Source organism: Lepidothrix coronata, unplaced genomic scaffold (genome assembly GCF_001604755.1).
Source record: "Lepidothrix coronata isolate B3197 unplaced genomic scaffold, Lepidothrix_coronata-1.0 Scaffold7, whole genome shotgun sequence".
In the NCBI taxonomy this organism is placed as follows: domain Eukaryota; kingdom Metazoa; phylum Chordata; class Aves; order Passeriformes; family Pipridae; genus Lepidothrix; species Lepidothrix coronata.
The window spans coordinates 11,461,880-11,470,690 of NW_016690187.1; the positions used below are offsets into that span (position 1 = coordinate 11,461,880).

Below are 8,811 nucleotides of genomic sequence, written 5' to 3' on the forward strand. Positions count from 1 at the left end.
CCGGTCTCGCCCGTCCCCAGCCGCTCTGGAAGACCGGGAGCGGGGCTGGGGACCGGCCGCGCAGGTGGGGAGCGGGTGCCGCCCAACCCTCGAGTGCGCAGGAACAGAGAACTTCACGCGGAGGCGCTTTGTTAAAGGGGAAAAAAAAAAAAAAAAAAAAAAAAAAAGGAGAGGGTCAGGATGTATCTTTTTCCGGGGAAATCCCACCGATCTTAAAACCGTGACCGCCGGCTGCATCGCCGCCGGCAGCATCGCCGCGGCTGCCCGGCTGCCGCTGACCTTGGCGTGGCCGCGGCGGGCACAGGACCGCATCCTCGGCCGCTGCCGCGCTGCGGAGCGGGTGTGCCGAGCCGTGTGTGCCGAGCTGTGCAGTGCCGAGCTGTGCGGGACGCTCCGTGGCACGGTTGTCAGTGCGCCGAGGGGTTTGCACCGAGTTTGCAAGACCGCAGAACTTGTCTTAGTGGCAGTGCCGCACCTGCCTGCACCTGTGTTCAACTTGGTTCAGCGATTTTGCCAGTGGACCAGGTGTCTGTTTAGTTTTTATTTATGGGATGCATCCATAGTTTTGCATTGCTCTTATTCTACATAGAATGAGGTGTTTTGCATGCTAACCAGTGATGTAGATATATACAGGTAAGGTACCAAAGGCCCTGGAGAAGTGAAAACCTAGGATGAACCATAGAGACTGGAGACCCTATGGCAATGAACAGCTCAGCCATGGTCAGCTAACGAAATGCAGGCCTGGAGCTGGACAAAAATGGGTTTGGGGGTAACAAAGAAATAGTATCTGACATATCTAAAAGCCAACGTATGTATTAAATTCAGGTGTAGAATTAGAGCTGCAGACCAATGAAAAAAGAGAAAGGGAGAAAGGTGAGTTAGCAAAGATAAAAATGATCTTAAGTAGAACCTAGAGGATGAAGAAGAAATAAACCTGGACATCATACTTCTCCTGGCCAAGGACTCCAAATGCTCACAAGTCACTGTTGTCATGCTAACTTGGAATGCAACTGATCAGGAGATCCAAAGGAGCAGTGGAAGGGTGAATGTAACAGCAGGAGAGGAGTACAACAACTTTAACTGCATTATTACCACTTTTTTTCTATAACTAGTAATTATTAGACTCCTAAGATTTCAGTTACAATAAATGTCTCTTCCCTCTTTTCCTGCCTCTTTCTCTAAAAAGCCAGATGAAATGCTAGAAAAGATTTCAGAAATATGTTTTATTGCTGGATTCTTTTCAGTGTTGGTTGTCTTCATACACTGTTTTGGAATTTGTTTGTCAAGTAGATCCCCTTGCCTAGTTTCATGCTTTATTTGCTGATTCAAAAGGATGTGGAGGTTTATTAATTCTGAATGGCTTGCCATTGTATTTCATGCTTTTTAGAAAGGTTTCTAAAATTAAATAACCTCTCAAGTTAATCTGGTCATAAGCAAATGTTTATTAAGTCCTTAATGAAGGAATTTATTGCTGATACTAATATTATATTATATTTATAGACAGAATTCCTTGTTTAGTCATACCAGATGCAGGTACCCTCATCTTTGCTGAGTTCAGAACTGCTAGTACTGTTGAACAACCTGAAAGTCATGTCCTTTCCTTTCCTAGCAGCTTTTTAATGCAACTTTTATTCTGGTGAGACTGATGCACTACAGTGATAGATTTTTTTCCTCACACTCTTCAACTGTTTACTTTTTTTCTTCTGTGGTAATGAGGCATTTGAGTTTACTGTGTCCAGTGTGAAGATTCAATACACACGCTTTTGTTTGGAATGAAATAACGAGAAATGTTTTAAATGCTTATGGATTTAGACACTGTGCAATAGCTCAGTCAAAATGTCTTTTTTCCTAGCAAATGACTTTTATTACTAGAGGAACTACCTCAAGCCTTGAAAAAGTGTGGTGTTAAAAATACATATCAAAAAGTATCAGATTTTTTTACTCTTTGTTAAAGCAGGAAGGGTTTTTTTAACCTTTGATGTCAGCCATATTGTTATCTTGAAAAAAACCCAAACCCAACAAATATACTTTATTTACTGTTAAGAGTTTTACAAACGTTGCAGAACTGACTAAAACATTAAACAGCTACAGCTTTATAAATCCTGCAAAGAAGGAGGAAATATGAAAAATAATACTAAAAAGGAAGCTCTTTGTAGTGAGTAGAACATAAATGTCATTGGTTTTAATATTTTAAACTTATCTAAAAATGTAAAGAGAAATTCACATATCCTCTCTGAGTTTTATGCTCATGTTAAAAGAGTAGCCTTTGAGGTTCAACACAAGCTTTTCGCAAGTATATACAGAGCTCAGTGTGTAAGTTAACTAAATCATTAAAAAGAAAGACAAACCACAACATAACAGCTAAATATCCTAAACATATGAGGAAAAAAAATAGCACACCTGAAATACGAGTCTGTTCATGAAAGTGCCTTACAGTACACATAATATATTCTGAAGTTTAGCAGAGCTCTTAATACCCTGATAAACTTGGGGAGTTTCTTGTGTCCCAGTTAGCACACAAGACCATAATTTAGCTTTCAATCCCATAAGTTAGAAGAGTTCAACAATTCTTTCTGAAAAATGATACAGCACTCTTGAAAAGTATTAAAGGACATACAGGAGCTGAACTGCTCTTATTCACAGCAGAAACAGTATAAAAAATGTAATCCCCATACAGCCCTGTCAGCAGGATTTCTTTCTGTCCTGGATCAACAGGGGTGGCAGAAGTCAGGAATCATACCTGTTAAATCATTGTTTTAGCTGTTAAAACAGCCAACAAGATGTGATCTGCGGGCTAAATATTGGTACTGGGGACCCTGGCAGACAGTAGGAACTACGCTGAAATTCATCTCCAAAAAAAAAAAGGAAACAAAATTCTGTATATCCTTGAGCGTTTAACCTCAGATTTTAGGAGAGCAATACTGTAGTACTGAGGCATGTTGTACTGGCAGATCTTTTACATCAAACTGTAAAATAACCTTTTAGAGATAAACGTTATTTCACTCATCTGTTCTGTTCAGGTTTGAATATTTAACTGATGCAAGGATGCAGCGCTCCCTTTACAGATCTAGGGGAGGAATATTTGATTATTTATTTTTAAATGTGTTACAGTTTGCTATTCAGCCTCATTTGGTAAACTATTTCTTAATATCATGCAGATGTATGCTGTGAGATGCAAATCACAGTTATGTGATAGGTGCTATATAGACAAGTAAGGAAACAAAGTTCTTGTCCCCTCATGATCTCTTCTGAAGTGCATTGGGATCTGATTTCACACTGCATGACAAAGTGTTTCCTTTTGTTATTTTATCTCCCATGTATTATGTCAGCTGGAAGGAGGTGATCTCCCCATAAACAAAGCATGGCAACTTCCTTTGTGTGCAGTGAGTCCTTCAAAATGCTTGTTTATCTACAGTGATCAGCTGTAAGCACAGCTTTCATTTATATAGTGTCCTTCATAGCAATGTCACCATGAACATAATGAATATACTTGGAAGTATTTAAAAACTCCATAAATATATATTTCTTTGTGACTGCCTTCAACAGTGATGTAAGATAGGCCTTTTGAATGGAAGAATGGAGGGTGGTGGACTGTTTTTTCAGATTCAAGCAATTCTGCTTTGCATGAGTGACCAGGACATATGAAGAACATTATTTTTTCTCCATTGCTCCATTCAATTTAGATATTTTTATCTTTGTTTTAAATGTATTAGAGTTTTTATTGTTCCCCACCCCATATTTAATTTTTTGTTGGATCAACTGTTTTGACAAGCATTTGCACTAATACCTAAGAAATTAATTATAAAAAATTAATCCAGCTCTCAGCTGGGTTAACCAAGAGAGAAGAGCCTTCACATAACAGTCAGTGGCTGAATCCAGCTGGCAAAAATCAATGTGGTTCTGTTTAATCATGATTAATGTTTTCACTTATTTTTTCATTTTGCATGCAATTTTCTTTTTAAGGCTCTTGGAGGATGATTTGGCAATTGCTACTCAAACCAGAGAGCTTGATTCTGTGTCATGTGATTTGCTTACCAGCAAGGGGATGTGACCAGTAGTGGAATGTGACTTGTCCTTAATTTCCATTTTCTCAAAGGACACAGTTACCAGAATTCAGGATTGTTGTCCCTTGGTACTGCTCTGCAAAGGTTGGAATTGTCATCACCGGTAGTATTCTGTGATTGACACACAGGACTGTTTCTGTTACCCTTATTTTCACTGAAGATCATCTTAAGAGAAATTATTCACGTTTCTGTTTCTGTAGTGGCATCCACATAGGTTAGAACGCTGCCCAGCAAGGGGCTGGGAACATGGGTATCAAAATTTTTTGCAGAGATAGAAGACCTACATCAGGAACATTTGTCTGTGTGCTCTTGCTTTTCACTGGAAAAAAAAATTTGTCCAAAGTCTCAGTCCCAAACAGCTTGTAATGCAAGTAGAGGAGCAATAAAAGGAAAAATAGAATATATGGATAGAAAGAATGAGGGGAAAAACAGTGAAGCCATCACATTATAAAGCAGTTTAGTGGTACTGAGCTTGCTAGTTCTATATATACACAGCTGGTGTTACGGTAATTTCCTGATTGCTTGTGGTTCTACTTATGTATTCATGAGTATTTATCTATTTAAATACATACAGACATATGACATTCATATATTACATTGAAAGAACATTAAGTTTGAAAATGAAAATGCCTGAATTGAAAAGCTATCTGGTATAGTCTTTAATTTTGTGATTTGTATTTTTCTTAGGACTCTTACCTTATTCAGAGAATGGAAGGGATGAATCCTGCTACTTGCAGGATTGTTTAGTATTTTGATTTATTGAGTTATTAAACATATGGCCTCAGGATTTATTGATTACAATCTCCAATGTATCTTCTAGTTGCTGCAGCAATTCAGAAAGAAGTCCTAAAAGAATATTCTCCTGGCTATATATCACCAGGACATGATGTGTACCATAAAAAAATAACGTGACATGTTGCAATGGAAAACTATATTGCAAATGTAGTTGAAATACAACAATATCAAAATTGAGACACTAGATTGATTTAAGTTTATTCAGATGAAAGGTATTTTTTAGTGTGGGCAAAACTCTATGCTCTTACCAGGTATTCTTCATGGAAATGGAGAAAGCCTTCTGGGGAAAGCTTTAAAAATAAATCAGTCTGTCTGTCCTTTCCTGTGTGCAGAAAGCTTCTCCTCAAATAGATAACATTAGACAAAATTATAAGCAATTGAAAACAGCATTTTTTAACTGGCAAGTATGCAAAACTATTACTAGAATGGAACTACCTTTCCCCACAATTAAAATGCATACATGCCTGCATAGGATAGAATAAAACATAGATTTTTAACACCACAGCTTAACAGGATAATATTACTTGAGTAAGAGTGTGTAATTTACAGAAATCATCCCAGACAGGTGTTGGTGTTTTTTTCTGCTCCACCAAATAATTTAATGTGTGTTAAGACAAAATCATTCTAGAAAGTTCTTGGAAATTCTAGTATTTATTTTTATCATTCCAAGACTTGAATCGGGAGGAATTAATCCTAATATTTTAAAACTTGAAAGTCCAGCAGTCCATAAAACATGATATTTTGATGACAGTCTCTCACAGTTTTCAGAACTTTCAAGTCGATCCAGATTTTGAATTTCCAGAACTCAACCCGTCTAATTGTATTTGGCACATATGTAAGTTAAAAAGTTATAAAGTTGCAAATTCAACCACTCAGTTGTTAGTAAATGGTAAAATTATGGTTGTCTATTTGACCTTATTTTATGACCCAGTGAATTATGATTACTTTTTAGAAATTATGGTCGCATAATATTGAATCAATAATATAGTAGGTATTAGTAAATACAGTAATACATTTACCTACATTTGGACAAAATCAGTAAAGGTACAGGAGGTGCAGAGCTTCATCCATTAGTCATCTTTTCTGTGTAGCCAGGTCTCCATATCAAAAAAAGCAATACTATGTAATTTCTGTCTCTTGTAGGTGACAATGGAATTTGTAGCTGGTTAAAGAAAATGCTTTGTTTGCTGGAGTACTGCAGTAGTCTTGAAATGTCGTCACAGAACATAAATGTCTGGACACCTAATCCCAACCTCTTCTAATTGTTTGGAAGATATTTGGAAGTTTATAAAGCTGAGTTTTCTTACACAGGCATTCATAAATAAGGTAAATTATCCCTGTTATTTTTTTACCTCAGTTTCCTATCTTGATGTCTATAGTGCACACATACTTTCATTAAAAGTAGAAAAAATAAGATACAGAATCACAGTATTGTTAGGGTTGGAAGGGACCTCTGGAAATCATCTAGTCCAACGCCCTGCCAAGACAGGGTCACCTAGAGCAGATGGCAGAGGAACACGTCCAGGTGGGTTTTCAGTATCTTCAGAGAGGGTGACTCCACGACCTCCCTGGGCAGCCTGTTCCAGTGCTCTGCCACCCTCAGTGTAAAGAAGTTCTTCCTCATGTTAAAGTGGAACTTCTTGTGTTTTAGTTTATGGCCATTGCTTCTCGTCCTGTCACTGGGCACCACTGAAAAGACACCCTCCTCTTGGCACCCACCTTTGAGATACTGCTGCATTCTGCAGTATGTTAGCTTATAACATTAGTATTTTTAAATATAGTTTGCCATACGTTATTGAACATACAAATGTTCATATCATGATACCTCCAAAAACATGTAAAGGTATTCTTGGTTGTTGTCTTAATACCTCACTTTGAAGAAAACAATTTAGACTTCGTATTCTGGCCCAAGAAGCTGAGTCCATGCTGTTTCTGTTTTATGGCATGCTGTCGGCATGGATAGCTGCCAGAGCCTGTTAAAGCAACTTTTCTTTACCTTCTCTCCAGGCACACAAAACTCACTGCTCACCGTGGCAAAATACTTTTCTCAGTCAAAGCCACCAAGGCTCAGTCTGTGGCTTTGAGTACAGGAGTACTGTCCTACCAAGTTAGAACAGCAGCTTATAGGACACAGTAAGGAAAAAGAGATTCTAATCAGTATATGACACTATGTATGTGCTATTTCCTCTTTAATATTGCTTTGTGAAAAACTGTACAAAACCTCTTAAGATTGGAACTGCAAAAATTATTTTTTGTGTTCATCTATATAAGCAGAATTCATTGCTATCTATTTCTTCCTTTTTATCTAATATCCTGTAGAGGTCTGAACTGTGATCACAGAAAGAAACTGGAAGCATATTTTAAGGGGTAAGAGACTATTTCATATAGATTAGTTATTTTTTTTGTTACAATATATGCACTAGTGTTACAATAAAGATGACATAATCTAATTTACCAAGCAGTACATTGAAGTACTTTGTTTACTGCTCTATTCGCTCGTGGTACAGCTATACCTCCATTCCCCTCCCTGTAAAGTTTTTAACTGTTTCATCTTTTGTACTGAAAATTCTTTTTTTTTCTTTTTTTTTCTTTTTTTTTTTTTCAGATGACTTTCTTGATAATGAAATTTTGTCGATTTTTTTCTGTAATAAGGATGACTGGAAAAACTACCTTCTTTTCACTTTGGAATATGCAGTTTCTGTGGGGAAGGAATGGCTCTTTCATAGATATCTGTTGTGATAGAATATTATTCCTTTTCAGCATCATACATTTTATCACATGAATCATTTTATCAGCCTAAAAGTAATTAAAGAGATAGAGATGGTTACAGTGCTAAGAGACAAAAGGTAAAATGGGTTTGAACCCGTCAAGGTTTATTTTTTTGTTGTTTTTTTTTAAAGTTTAAACAAATTATAAAATTTTGAAAATCACCTGCTGCAAATATATAGTAGATTTTTCATGTCTGTTTTAAATAAAATTGTAGTGTGCTTAGTTAATGAAATCCAAATTCAAAGTAAATGTGAAGACTTTATTCTCTCTTACTCTCTCACACCCTACTCTAAGAGAGGGGAGGTGAAGAAGCTGTAGGAATTATGGTCCATGGTGAGGTAAGGCTGAATTTTTCACCTCTTTTCCTGTAGCAGTACATTACACAGCTGCCTTATTTTTTTATTTAAAGACTATATTGAAAAATTCAGATCTTTCATGGTTAACTTGTCATTTACTCTTTTAGAAAGCCCAAAAGTAAGGTCAGTCTGATTATGTTTCCAAGCACATTTTAACACAGATCTACTCTCTAAAACATTTAAAAATGCTTTTCATGTCAAAATCATTAAATGTAACCCACATACAAGGTGAAATGCTATTAGTGAAAGTCAATAAAACTCACCTGAAGTGTTAAACTTAGGTGCCTCTTAAGGGATGAAAGCATTAAAAGAGACAAAGGTTTTAATCTGTCTCTTTTTGTCTTTGTGTTTTCCTGTTTTTGTGAGTGTACCCAGGGTAGTTAATGTTTTTGCAATTATACCTAACAGCTGGAGGTATACTTGACTGAAATGGCCAAAATCTTTTATCAGTAATTCTGATAATTATCCTGCACTTTGAAAATAAGGCCTGAACTATAATTATTTCTGGCAGGGATATTTCAAGAAATGTTCTGTGTTAGAATAAGGCAGATCCTTAGTATGGCTTTAATGTCTACCCTGAGCACTGTCATTTAAGATAACTAGTGTAGGTCTGCCTATTGATATATAAGAAGAAGATGAATGCTTAACAGAAGACATACAAGGTATGTACACTTTCTGGAGTAATCAAGTATTTGCTTTAAGCAAGTTCCTCTCCTGGGAGGAGTCCAGCTGTATAGTAAAAGTGTTATTTAGGTCCCTCTATAGTTTTGAGGATGCCCCTGACTCTATAAAGACTCCAAAGAGATTAGTTGACATGCTGCATCTCT

At 36.9% G+C, this 8,811-nt stretch overlaps 1 long non-coding RNA gene across 2 annotated transcripts; it reads left to right on the top strand.

Moving 5' to 3' along the window:
* Positions 1-11: 11 nt before the first annotated feature.
* LOC108506703 lies at positions 12-7,579 on the top strand. 2 transcript variants are annotated; one of them, XR_001877858.1, is made up of 4 exons: positions 12-64; positions 6,003-6,185; positions 7,179-7,226; positions 7,465-7,579. It is a non-coding gene; the product is annotated as an uncharacterized LOC108506703 (long non-coding RNA). The 2 variants fall into 2 exon arrangements; XR_001877856.1 differs by lacking the exon at positions 7,465-7,579 and having other exon boundaries at positions 7,179-7,427.
* The last annotated feature ends 1,232 nt before the right edge of the window (positions 7,580-8,811 follow it).